This window comes from Cnephaeus nilssonii (assembly GCF_951640355.1).
Source record: "Cnephaeus nilssonii genome assembly, chromosome: 19".
In the NCBI taxonomy this organism is placed as follows: domain Eukaryota; kingdom Metazoa; phylum Chordata; class Mammalia; order Chiroptera; family Vespertilionidae; genus Cnephaeus; species Cnephaeus nilssonii.
In genome coordinates, this window is record NC_137090.1 from 23,373,053 (window position 1) to 23,386,653 (window position 13,601).

The window sequence follows — 13,601 nt, forward strand, 5'->3', positions numbered from 1 at the left end:
AAGTTATTTTCTAAAACTTAAAATAGGATGGAGAAAGACATGTTCAGAGATATAGTGTCAGGGTCTCCCCGAAATAAGATGATACCCAGAAGACTCCTTTAGCATTTATTCAGGTCACTACTGCTCCTTACTGCACCAAAAATGAATAAATAGTGCAGACTACAGGGTAAAGTTCTAACTGCCCTCTAGAAGAATCAAACATTCAACAGAAGAGACAATGACTTTGAAGACATAAGCTATACACAATAATATCATATAGCAATTTAACTTATTTATTCTACAATAAATTTTCTTAGACATGCTTATGTCTAGGACATATGCCAAAGAGTAGAATTCATTGTTCAACTTTGCTAAACGCATATTGTTTTCCAATGCCCCAGCGGTAAAGAGAATCTCTATTATGCCACACCCTAACTTGGAAATCTCAGACTAAAATTTTTGCCAATCTGATGGCTATAAAGCATCTAGTATATTGTTGTTGTTGTTATGTGCATTTTCGTGCTTACTAGTGAAGTTGAGCGTCTTTCCATGTATTTATTTGCTTCAAGTTTTCTCTTGCTTGCTTATAACCTCTCCCTTTTTTTTCTACTGGGTGATTAGTTGTTTTTTTTTAATTGAGTTGTACAGTCTTGTATTCCTGACTATACATTAGGCCCTCTGAATCTGTGGGTTCTACATCCACAGATTCAACCAACTGTGGATAGAAATTTTTTTTTCAATGTTACGTTGTTGCTGACATGTATCATGTTGTTAGTTCTGTTTTGTGGGATTTTTAGACGTACCTGTCAATAGCTTTTTAAATGCAGCCATAGAAGGCAATATGAAAATAGATTCTTGGAGGCAATGGGACTCACAGAGTGATAAATAGCAAGAACCTACAACCAAGACTACTCTACCCAGCAAAGTTATCATTCAGAATTGAAGGGCAGATAAAGAGCTTCACAGATAAGAAAAAGCTAAAGGAGTTCATCACCACCAAACCAGTATTATATGAAATGCTGAAAGGTATTCTTTAAAAAGAGGAAAAAGAAGAAAAAAGTAAAGATAAAAATTATGAACAACAAATATCTATCAACAAGTGATTCTAAAAATCAAGTGAATTCAAAATCTGAGGAACAGAATAAACTGGTGAACATAATAGAATCAGAGGCATAGAATGGGAGTGGATTGATAATTCTCAGGGGGAAAGGGGTGTCTGTGTGGGGGGTATGGGGAGAGACTGGACAAAAATCATACACCTATGGATAAGGACAACGGGGGGGGGGGGAACCGGGTAATGGGGAGATCTGGGGGGAAAAAAGGAGAAACAATTGTAATAATCTGAACAATAAAGATTTATTTAAATTTAAAAAATAAAAAGAAAAAAGAAAAAAAAACAAACAAAAAAGCAAACAACAATACACTGTAATAAAAGTTATGTCAATGTGACGTCTCTCTCCTCCCCATCCCAACCTGGGATAAGCTGGACAAACGGATGATTCATGTCCCAGGAGGGACAGAGGACATGGGGCAAGCTTTCATTATGGCATGCAATTGAAAACATGAACTGTTTATTTCTGGAATTTTCCATGTAATATGTTCAGGCCATGATTGATCACTGGTAACTGAAACCATGGAAAGCAAAACCACAGATAAGGAGGCACTGATGTAATATTCTGTATTTCTCAGGAGCCATTTGATTTTCCTTAAAAAATGTTACATATCTCTGCTGGGATCCGTTACCTTCTAAGATTGTATAAAGTGTGGTTAGAGGTTAGGAGTAGAAGGTTGAATCTCCACTATGCTACCTGCTTACCCTCTATGGCCATCAGTTTCTACATCAGAAAAATGGGAGTAATAATACCTTCCTTAAAAGGTTTTTAAGGTCTAAAATAAGAAAATATATACACAGAGCTTTGAGCAGTGGCTATTTTCAGTACCAAGTAGGGAGGAGAACCCTGCAGTGCCATTTTGAAGAGTGCGAACCCGGAGAAAGAATATCTGCCAACAAAGGCTCCTTGTGATTAATTGGGCCCAAATTCATAACCAGAATCTAACAGCTGCTGATTACAGAAGGCTCTCACACATACTGCATGTCAGGGGAAAGCCATAGACCAGTGATGGGCAACCTTTTGAGCTTGGTGTGTCAAACTTCGCCAAAACACTGAGCATAACTCGGGTAGTGTGTCACTTTGAGGAAAAAACATTATTTCACAAATGTTTCATTCTCAGGAGCAGCAAATGTTTCATCCTCGGCATGCGGCCGCCTCAGCGGCCGCGTGTCATCAGAAATGGCTACGCGTGTCAGTGCTGACACGCATGTCATAGGTTCGCCATCACTGCCATAGACTGAGCTGCCAAGCTTCCTGCACTGTGCTCCTGCCCTCACTTCATAAAGAAACTCCTGGTATTGTATTTGGACCAATGGGACTAAGACCTTCCCGTCCAATGGAGCTGTGCAGCCACATCCTCATTTGCATAAGTTACTAACCAATCAGAGCAGCTCCACAACAACCAACCAGACTGTGTGAGCTGGCCAAACAGAATGTGTGAGCGGGCCAAACAGAACAGTGCAATTTGGAACAAAACTGTGTGACATTGGAGTCCTCATTTGCATAGAAATGGACCAATCAGGGACAGAGACAAGAACTTCCTTCTATATAAGCCAGCCTCCCCTCTGTTAGGATGGAGTGCACTTTCTGCTGCATTTCCCCAGCTTGCCACTGTAAAGCTTGAACTGCAACATTAGAGCTGTAACACTTGGCAACACTAGACCTGTAATATAGGCTACTTTGCTACTTCATTTGAGCAGCTTAGCTTGAGCTGCTTCACTTGAGCTGATTCACTGGAAACCCTTCACTCAAAGTTTCTCCCTTCACCACACCCCAGATTGGGAACTGTTAGCACAGAATAGGTAGTAGTGAACTTTGCTTAACAATAGTTTTATCTGTGTATGTGAACAGGTGATTAAATAGAAAAAGGTTTCAGAGAAAACTGTTGTCCTTGCCATGATTATAGATTCTAGAAAAGCAATAAAGTGAGCAAACACCAAAAAATGTGTTTGGCTGTGTAAAAATAACCAATTACAGTAATTTATGTAAGTAGCTTAGCATTTAAGGTCTAATTATCATGCAGCACAACAATTACACATATCATTAAATATGCATCAGATTAACCTTGTTAGTTTTTATTACAATTGTAAAGAACTTGCTCTGTACTGTGAGGAACAGTCTTATAGTTAATTGATCATAATACATAAGTCTGTTCACTATTTACATTAATTAAATGGGACAGAGCTCCTGAGTTTGTTCTGCATTCAAGGTAAGTCAGGATTAATTGTCCTTGATTACAACTATGCATTTGCCCCATGACCTGTCAGATAATGTACACTCCCTTACTTTTTTGTTTTGTTGTATTGATTTTTACTGTTTACTAGAGGCCCGATGCATTTTTACCGTTTACTAGAGGCCCGATGCACAAAATTCGTTCAAGCTGCCTCAGCCCCCGACCACTGCAGCTTTGACCGGAAGGTCATCTGGAAGGATGTCTGGAGGGACATCTGGTCTAATTAGCATATTATCTGTGGTTAGCACATTATGCTTTTATTATCATAGATAGACAGGAAGGGAGAGGGGAAGAGAGAAACATCAATGTGAGAGTGTAACATCAATCGGCTGCCTCTGACATACCCCCAGCCGACAACCTGGGCATATGCCCCAACCAGGAATTGAACCAGCAACCCTTCAGTGCACAGGAGGGTGCCCAACCAAGTGAGCCATACTGGCCAGGGCCCACTCTAATAGTTTTGTAGTGAAAAAGGTACTAAAGAAGCAGGGAGCAAAAGAAATTCTGTTTCATTGCTTGGTGTTCTGTTCTGGATATGTTTATTGATTTTAGAGAGAGGAAAGGGGAGAGAGAAACATTGATGGTGCCTCCTGTACATGCCCCAACTGGTGAACAAATCCACAACCCACAATCTAGAACAACTCCTAAACAAGCCCCAGGGTTATTTCATGGAGCATTTATAGAATTAAAATTGCCATTATAATTTACTAGAGACTCGGTGCATGAAAATTCGTGCACTCGGGGCGGGGGGAGGTGTCCCTCAGCCCGGCCTGTGCCCTCTTGCAGTCCGGGACCCCTCGGGGGATGTCCACCTGCTGGCTTAGGCCCGCTCCCTTGGACCCGCTCCCTTGGGGGATGTCCACCTTCCGGCTTAGGCCTTGGATTGGGCCTAAGCTGCAGTCATACATCCTTAGCACTGCTGAGGAGGCGGGAGAGGCTCCCGCCACCGCTGCTGTGCTGGCAGCCGTCAGCCCGGCTTGTGGCTGAGCTGAGCTCCCCCTGTGGGAGCAAACGGACCACCAGGGGGCAGCTCCTGCATTGAGCGTCTGCCCCCTGGTGGTCAGTGCACATCAGAGTGACCTGTTGTTCCCAGTCGTTCGGCCTTTAGGGTCAATTTGCATATTACCCTTTTATTATATAGGATCTGTCTACCACCATGAATTAGGTACTATATAAACATCATCATAAAACTCTTATTAAGTATTCTATTTTTCATTTTACATATGAGAAAAGAGGCACAGATAATAACTTGCTTAAATTCTTAAAGGTAGTAAAAGCTGGTGACAGGATTCAAATTAAGGAAAGTTTTAAAGTCATGCTTTTTAAATTATATTAAACTGTGTCAGGTTCATTACAAATCATAATTCAAACATTAGGCACTTGTTGGTTGCAAAGAATTAAATTGCCTGTCATCAAATGATGCAAAATATTTTCGGAGCCTGTTTGACAGTCAAAAGGTGGAGGCCTGTATAGTAGGCTGAAAAGTATGTAGCTAGGCTGCTGTATAGGCATTTTAAAGTTTTCCGATAAACAGAAGTTACACAGCAACAATACATTCCTAGTTTTCCTAACTTTTTGGATTCTACTCAAAGCCTGGTGAATCATGACACTGATATCCTGCACTTTTTGTAGATCAAAAGCAGTTAGTGAGCCCTACTCGGTTTGGCTCAGTGGATAGAGTGCTGGCCTGCTGACTGAAGGTTCCCTGGTTTGGTTCCGGTCAGGGGCACACGCCTGGGTTGCGGGCTCGGTCCCCAGTGCGGGGCGTGCAGGAGGCAGCCGATTAGTCATTCTCTCACATCATTGATGTTTCTATCTCACTCTCTCCCTCTCCCTTCCTCAATGAAATCAATAAAAATATTTTTTAAAAAAATTTAAAAAAAGTGATATATTAAAAAAAAAAGCAGTCAGTGAGATAGGAAGAGGCAGAAGAAATGGGGTAGCAAAGGTTTAAATTCATGAAAACTCTGTGTAATGGCCATAGCATTATGTAAATCTTGATTCCTGCTAACTTCCTTTTTAACTAGCCAGAGGAAGTTTATTAGTTACACTTGGACAGATCTGCTTTTTCTTTTCTAGCCCCAAAGAGCCGAACCCAATCCCGAAGGATGGGGCCTAGCCCCAAAGAGCTAAGCCTAGCCCCTAAGCAATACTATTCTCCCAGCAGGCCCAAGGAACCCAGCCTCAGTGTGTCACAGTGAGTTCCACAGGCACTTCTCCCTTGAGAGTCAGCTGCCCTTTCAACCTATGTCTCCTAGGACAAGTATGCTCACTCAAGGGTCTTTTCCTGTAAGGCAATCTTGTGGAGACAGGGGCTTCCCCATGACCTGGGTCAATTTGATTTTTTAAAAAATATATATTTTATTGATTTTTTTACAGAGAGGAAGGGAGAGAGATAGAGAGTCAGAAACATCGATCAGCTGCCTCCTGCACACCACCCCACTGGGGATGTGCCCGCAACCAAGGTACATGCCCTTGACCGGAATCGAACCTGGGACCTTTCCAGTCCGCAGGCCGACGCTCTATCCACTGAGCCAAACCGGTTTCGGCTCAATTTGATTTTAATGGACCTAACCTGGAATACCCCAGACAAGGTCTAAGAGGCAAATCTAGTCCCAAAGGGCTGACACTAGTTCCTAAGAGTTGAGCCTAGCCCCGAAGACCTGATCCTACACCAGGACAGCAAAACCACTTCCAAAGGGCGGAACATCTCCCAGAAAAGCTGTGCCCAGACCCAAACAGCTGTAGCCAGTCCAGAAGGGCGGGGCCGAGCCCTGAAGAGCCAAGCCTAGCCCTAAGCAATACCTATTCTTCGAGCAGGCCCAGGGAACTCAGCCTCAGTGTGTCAGGGCGATTTCCACAGGCATCTCTGGACAGCTATGGTTTTAATTCTAGTTGTGCTACCTAATAACATTGCTTGGTGTTCTGTTCTGGAAACCTACCTATGTCTAGGTGACAATTACTGATTTAAATAATGACAAAATTCTCATGCTGAGCACTAGCCAATCTAACCCAGAACAACTTTTTTTTTTTTAATCTTCACCGAAGGATATGGTGTTTTTTAAAATACTAGAGGCCCAGTGCATGATTAAATCATGCACGTGTAGGGTCCCCTAGGCCTAACCTGCCATCCAGGCCATATCCACTGCCCCGCAAAGCCTAGCACGCTCCGCGGACACTGCTAGCAGCCTGCTCCCTGCTTTTGATGGCAGGGGGCTCCGCTGGTGCCGGAGCGGACACACAGCTCCCCGCTTTCGATCGTGGGGGAGCTGGATGCCAGTCCTCTGGTGCACCAGGCCTTTCAGAAGCCTCCAGCACGGCGGAGGCTTCTGAAAGGCCTGGTGCCGGAGCGGACAGGCACCCAGCTCCCCCGCTTTTGATGGTCCGTGGAGGGACATGGGCTCGCTGCCCCCAGAGGCCCCTTCTGTGCTGCAGCACAGCCATGGTGCAGATGCTGAGCTCGCGCCGCCGCTGGCGACACGAGCTCAGCGTCCCGCCAGCCCAATCGGCAACCCTGGCCACCCCGAGTCCCGCCCCTCCGCGCCTCCTGGCCAATCGTGGGCATAGCAAAGGTACGGTCAATTTGCATATTTGTCTATTATTAGGTAGGATATTTTATTAATTTTTTACAGAGAGAAAGGGAGAAGGGTAGAGAGTTAGAAACATCGATCAGCTGCCTCTTGCACACTCCCTACTGGGTATGTGCCCGCAACCAAGGTACATGCCCTTGACCGGAATCGAACCTGGGACCCTTGAGTCTGCAGGCCAATGCTCTATCCACTGAGCCAAACCAGTTAGGGCCACTGAAGGATATATTTATCGTGTAAGTAATTTTACCTCTTTGAGACCCATTTTTCCTTATCTGTAAAGTAGGTTGCAGCAGGGCTCTTATGCAGAAAAAAATTTCCCCCTCTTGTTCACCTTCGAGATCTTTAGGACCCTCCTACTTATGCAGAAGCATCCCCAGACAGGTCTCACTGTGTGGAGAAATGGCTATAGGTAAACCTTACATTTCTTTAGGTAAATTAGCAGAGGTGTCTCAATCCTTCCCCTGCAGACTGGTCATAGTTTGGGTGGATCAAATTAAATAAGCACTTTAGGAACCTCCTGGAAGGAAAAGGATTCTCTAATTCTTTTGACTAGGGTGGCCACAAAGAGACAAAGATAGAGAGGCATAGAGTGATGGGGGATGTGGGCAGGAAGGATGGCAATGCTCCTGATGCAAGAGGCAGTAACAGAGGCTAAGGAGGAACCAATCCTGAATTAGGCCTTGAGAACTTACATCCTTGAGGCTCAGGCCTTTTGTGGGGTGAAGCCCTCTCTACTGAGTGCATCACAGCAAGACTCCGTGACTTGAAGAGCCTTTGTAATTGGCAAAGGGCTCGGCCCAGGACCGGAATCTCTGGCTAATTTACATTGACTGGGTATATCTCAGAGTTTAAAGGGGAGGAAGTTGAAACCTAGAAGGCATAGCTAGACTTTCAGACTTTCTGTTTTTATCTATTTGTATACAAAACTATAAAGAGCCACCTCAGCTCTGGCAGGTGTTTCTCTTTGGTTAGAGCATCAGCTCATGCACCAAAGGGTGGAGGGGTTGATTCCCGATCAAGGGCACCCTGATAGGGATGCGTGCGGGAGACAAAAGATGGATGTGTCTCTCTCTTTCTTTCTCTCCCCCCTCCTCCCTCCCTTCCACTCTCTCTAAAAATCAGTGAGGATTATCAACAACAACAAATAAAACACAAAAAGCCACCTCAGTTTATAGGAAGAACATTAGACGAAATAAAGTTTATAAAGTCTTTCAGCACTCTGGCCATAGTTAGTACTAAAAATGGTAGAGAATCATTTGCATAGGGAGGGAGGGAAGCTCAGAAACTACACTTTTGATTCCAATCACTGAAGCTTAGTCGTTGAAGAGTTGTTGGGATATTCTGGACTTAGTCAATGGCAGTCACATCACAGAGCCTGACAGTATGATACCATTTTCCTTGTTGGGTTTCAAAGTCAATTTCCTAAATTAGTTACGAGTAAAAGGGCTTGGAGAATGTGCTAAGTCCTAAAGTTCAGTTTTCCACAATATTAGCCCAACATGAACTAATCTTGAATATTATTAAATTTCAACTTAAAAAGGATAAAAGGTGTTTGTTTGTTTTTTCAGATTCCTTTATACACGTTTAGTGAGGGGAACAAGACAGTTCTCTCTGCTATGCCAGGTTAAATACAAGCTGCACTAGAAGCACGTAAAGGGTCTACTTAATTCAGACTTGGGGCCAGGAGAGGCGTTCCTGAGGAAGTGATGTTTAAGTTGAAGTGGAGGTACCTTGGTGAAGGAAGCCTGGAAGGAACAGAGTGCATAAGAGAAAGCTGAGGTGCTTCCGTCCGGCTGGAGAATGAAATGTGAGATGGGGCAGTGATGACACAGAAATAGGAAGACCATGTAATTTATTGTACAAACTGAGACACCTAACCCTAACCTTAACCCTAGCCCCTAACCCCTAACCCTGACCCTACAAACAGTGACCATGTAATTTATTGTACAAACTGAGACACTTCTGAGAGTGAAATGAGACAATATCACTAATTATATGGGGACAATAGTAGGAGTAAACCAGGACTGTCCTGAGCAAATTGGAACTTACAGTCACCCTACTTGTAAGCCATGTTCAGGTGCTTGAACCTCCAGTGAAAGCAAAGATTGGATATCTTCTCTGTTTACCTTATACATTTTGCCTGAGTGACTTCATCCATACCTTTGCCTTTACTCGCTCATTTCACAAATATTCGTCCAGGATGCACTTCTGGGCACTGAGGTTACAAAGAAGAAAAGACACAGTGTCTGTGCTCAAGCTCTGTCTAAAGAAGACACATATCCAAAGAAACAATTCTAACACAATTATACAATTTTAGTCCTGGCCTCTCCTCTGAGCTCTAAACTCATATTTGTCATTTTCACTCAGATTATTACAAAACACAGATTTGAAAAAGAACTTTTATTTTCCTCCAAATCTCTGTTCCTTATCAGTGCTATCGTTCTCACTGTGCATTTCCATTTCTCCATATCTTTCTTAAGCACAATGTCTAAATGGGGGCTTAGAATTCTAATGAGGGCCTAACATCAATCAAAGAGGAAGGGTAATTTTCAGGTGTTTAAATGCAATGTTTTTAATGAATAGATCCCAGTATTATGTGGGACTATTTTTCCACAACTGTACATTAATAATTCATATTCAGGTTGTTGACAACCATGATGTCCAGATCTGGATATGTGCCCTAGCCCAGTGGTCGGCAAACTCATTAGTCAACAGAGCCAAATATCAACAGTACAACGATTGAAATTTCTTTTGCGAGCCAAATTTTTTAAACTTAATCTTCTTCTAACGCCACTTCTTCAAAATAGACTCGCCCAGGCTGTGGAATTTTGTGGAAGAGCCACACTCAAGGGGCCAAAGAGCCGCACGTGGCTCGCGAGCCGCGGTTTGCCGACCACGGCCCTAGCCAGTTGAGGTGAAAAAGACATGAAGGTAAGTCCTAAGTGTATGACCCTATCTCCTCTTTGTGGAGAATGTGAGAGTGGTTGTAAAGGTGTAGGTGAAATACCAATGTTAATAAACTATCTGTTGAACAATTGCTGTGTAAAAGGGCAATTCATGCTTTAAAGGGCATTTTTAAGGTTTCCACCACCTATTCTCCACACCGCTTCCAGAGAAATCCTGTTAAAGCAAATCTGATTACTTCTGGGCTCTCAACCCTTCCATTGCATTCTATCATGTCCCAATAAAGTCCAACCAAATCCAAAGTCAGATGATACATGATCGGGCTCCTGCCTATGTTCCCCACTTTATTTCTCTAATTTGATGTGCTCCAGCCATATGGTCTCCTTGCTTCTTCTTCAACATGCCAACCAAGCCCCTATCTTAGGGCCACTGCCAATTGCCACTTTTCTTCTCCTAGAATGGATTCCCTCTAGAAATCCACACAGCTGCCTCCCTCATTTAATGATTAGATTTCTACCTATGTGCTCTTCCCTAAGAGGCCTTCTTTGTTTATCCTATCTAAAAGAGCATTCCCCACATCCTTCATAGCCCTTTATCCTGATTTTCCCCCCCATAAAACTTGACACATCACTGGGCATTATCTTTATTTAGCAATATATTCTGTTACTAGAAGCCCGGTGCATGAATTCTTGCACCAGTGGGGTCCCTTGGCCTGGTCTGAGGGATTGGGTCGAAACCAGTTCTCCGACATCCCCCAAGGGGTCCCAGATTGTGAGAGGGCGCAGGCCAGGCCGAGGGACCCCACCAGTGCACGATCAGGGCTGAGGAGGGACGTGGAAAGCTGGCCAGCTGAGGAGGGACCACGGGAGGACTCCAGAGTGTGTCCGGCTCATCTAGCTCAGTCCAGATCGGCCAGATCCCAGCAGCAAGCTAACCTATCGGTCAGAGCGTCTGCCCCCTGGTGGTCAGTGCACGTCATAGTAAGTGGTTGAGCAGCCTTAGCATATCATTAGCATATTACACTTTGATTGGTTGAACGGCTGACCGGACACTTAGCATATTAGGCTTTTATTATATAGATTGCTTATTGTCATCCTCCCCCACTATTATAAGAGGCAGACTTTATTTTGTTCACTGCTGAATTTCTAGCACCCAGAACAATGTCTGCTCATTAAATATTTCAGGATACAACAAATGTAAAACGACTCTATATTTATTGATGCACAGGAAAAAGTCTGCAAAGTATATAGCAAAATGTTAACTGTTTAACATTCAAGAGCTGCTTTTCTTTTTTTCTTTTTTCAAATATATTTTATTGATTTTTTACAGAGAGGAAGGGAGAGGGATAGAGAGTTAGAAACATCGATGAGAGAGAAACATCAGCCACCTCCTGCACACCCCCTACTGGGGATGTGCCCGCAACCAAGGTACATGCCCTTGACCAGAATCGAACCTGGGACCTTTCAGTCCTCAGGCCGACGCTCTACCCACTGAGCCAAACCGGTTAGGGCTCAAGAGCTGCTTTTCACATTCTTTTTGCTCATGTGAATTTTCTGATTTTTTTTTTTTTTACAATGAACTTGTCTCTTACATACTAAAAAACGAATTAAAAAAGCCTCATAGGCCATGTAAATGACTTCTAAAAGAGGGTAGGCAAATTTATGAAAGACAAACTTCTCAATAGATGTACCAGCCTAATGGTTAAGATAGACCACAGTTTGAATCTCCTTGGCCAACCCTTTGTAGCAGTGCGATCCCAAATTATTTATAAACCAGAGTCTCAATGTCTTCACCTGGAAAATGGGGAAAAGAATAGTGCCTCCCTCACAACGTTGTTTTGGAAGATTAAATGAGCCCATGCAGGTAACCTCCTTTGTACAACGCCTGGCATGCAATACATACTCGACATAGGGTAGCTATTATAAGAATTAGCAGTAATAAGAGTTAGGACATACCTAGCCCTCAAGATTGACATCAGAGTGGACCACCACATCCTCTCACCATTGCGCCTCAATCTGGGCCTCTGAAGCCCAAAGAGGGGCTGGTTCTCTCCAAAGGAGATAACGTCGACTGTGCAGAAGCATCGGAATAAAACGTACCCTGCACACCCCTTACACCATTCAGTCTGGAAAATCCATGAGCAGCACTCCAACACCCGGATTCCAGAGGCGGCCGCGGAGTCCCGTAGCCTCAGTCTCCTTTGCTGCAACAGGGGTGAGAATGTTAAAAACGCAAAAGCAGGGCAGTGCCGGCCCGGCCCGCCTCACGGAGGAGGGCACTCCGGAGGGGATCAATCGTCAGTTCGCCCCGGCGAGCCTCGGGTGACGCGCAACGCACCTCCCGGGAAAAGTGGTTACTGGTCGGACTCCAAGTCAGGCAAGCGGCTCACCCGCGTCCTCCCAGGCCTCTGCCAGAGGGCAGCAGCGGGCTCGCGGGGAGGCCCGGGCGCCGGCCGAGAGGGCGGCAACGGCGCGCAGCACGCGAAGGCCCCGGAGGGAAAGGGGCGGAGACGGCGGGCCGCGAGGGGGCGGGGCGAGCTCGCGCTTGCGCCGCTCGGGAGCGAGCGCGCAGCCCAGGGCGCGCACGTGGCTGGCTGCTCCTCGGCGGGGAGGAGGGGGACTCGGCGAGGTGAGGCGCGGGGCGCTGCGGGACGGCGGCGGCGGGCTCGAGCCCCTCTAGCGGGACGAAAAGGAGGTGAGGACCGCGAGGTGCGATGGGGGGCTCGGGGTCAGGGTGCGGGCCCCGGTGACCGGGAAGACGCGGCACGCGGGGCGGGCGGGAGGCGCCCGGCCACGTCGCGCTGTCGGGGAGGGCGGGGCGGGGCATGGCCCACCAGGCCCCGCCCATCAGGCCCCGCCCCTCGGCGAGCCTGGGGTGTCTGCGCGCTGCCTCAGACTCTGCATTCCCGTCTCTGCAGCGCAGCGCGCAGCCAGGCTAACGACAGCCTGTGTGTGTCACGCCCCTACCCACGTTTCCCATTGGGTTTTCACGTAGGCCTTACACCTACAGGAGGCACTTAAGCCTCCTCATTTACAGCTCAGGCTGACTGAGGCTCCGGTAAAATGACTTGCCCAAGGTCCTACAGCTAATAAGGAGCTAAGGGAGGATTTGAACTTTGTCTGCAAAGCTCCACAGCCCGCACCTGTCCTCTGCACCACACTGAATGCTGCTGTTCGCTTGCCTTCCGTCCTCCCCGTAACGTGTTTGAATTTGGTAAATGTTGATTTGGAGCCAGCACTCATCCTTTCATGGGTGTTACTGTCAGAAATGTCTCCTGAGAAGAAGAAAGAAGTTTCTGTTTATTGAAATACTAGAGGCCTGATGCACGAAATTCGTGCAAGAGTAGGCCTTCCTTCCCCCGGCTGCTGGCACCGGCTTCCCTCTGACCACCAGCAGGCACCCAGGACCTGGGCTTCCCTTGCAGCTCCGGCTTCTTCCGGAAGGTCGTCCTGAAGGACATCCGGTCTAATTAGCATATTATGCTTTTATTATTATAGACTAGAGGCCCGATGCACGAAATTCATGCAAGAGTAGGCCGGCCTGCGCCCCCCCCCCCCCCCCAACCTTGCTGGCACTGGCTTCCCTCGCAGCCCCAGCTTTGTCTGGAAGGACGTCCTGTCTAATTAGCATATTATGCTTTTATTACTATAGATGGTTGCTTATGACATCGAGTGTTTATCAGACTGTTTATACATCCTTAACTTGAACCTCTCTCTCTCAGCCTCTGTTGAAATGGCGCCACTGTTTGCTACCTGTGAGACAGTGTACAAGTGACAATCTTTC

At 45.8% G+C, this 13,601-nt stretch overlaps 2 protein-coding genes across 7 annotated transcripts in view; one reads left to right on the forward strand and one right to left on the reverse strand.

The window, feature by feature from the left end:
• The window catches only part of ACACA (acetyl-CoA carboxylase alpha), a 247,263-nt gene extending 235,257 nt beyond the window's left edge, over window positions 1-12,006 (reverse strand). For 2 of the 5 annotated variants that reach the window (XM_079797346.1, XM_079797345.1), the window contains exon 1: window positions 9,041-9,059. The gene's annotated coding sequence lies outside the window, so the exon portion shown is untranslated. The other 3 variants (XM_079797348.1, XM_079797349.1, XM_079797353.1) reach the window with 3 other exon arrangements.
• Window positions 12,007-12,020: 14 nt separating this feature from the next.
• The window catches only part of TADA2A (transcriptional adaptor 2A), a 42,445-nt gene continuing 40,864 nt past the window's right edge, over window positions 12,021-13,601 (forward strand). Inside the window, exon 1 of one of the 2 annotated variants that reach the window (XM_079797364.1) lies at window positions 12,021-12,512. The gene's annotated coding sequence lies outside the window, so the exon portion shown is untranslated. The remainder of the gene's footprint in view (window positions 12,513-13,601) is intronic. The other variant, XM_079797365.1, reaches the window with a different exon arrangement.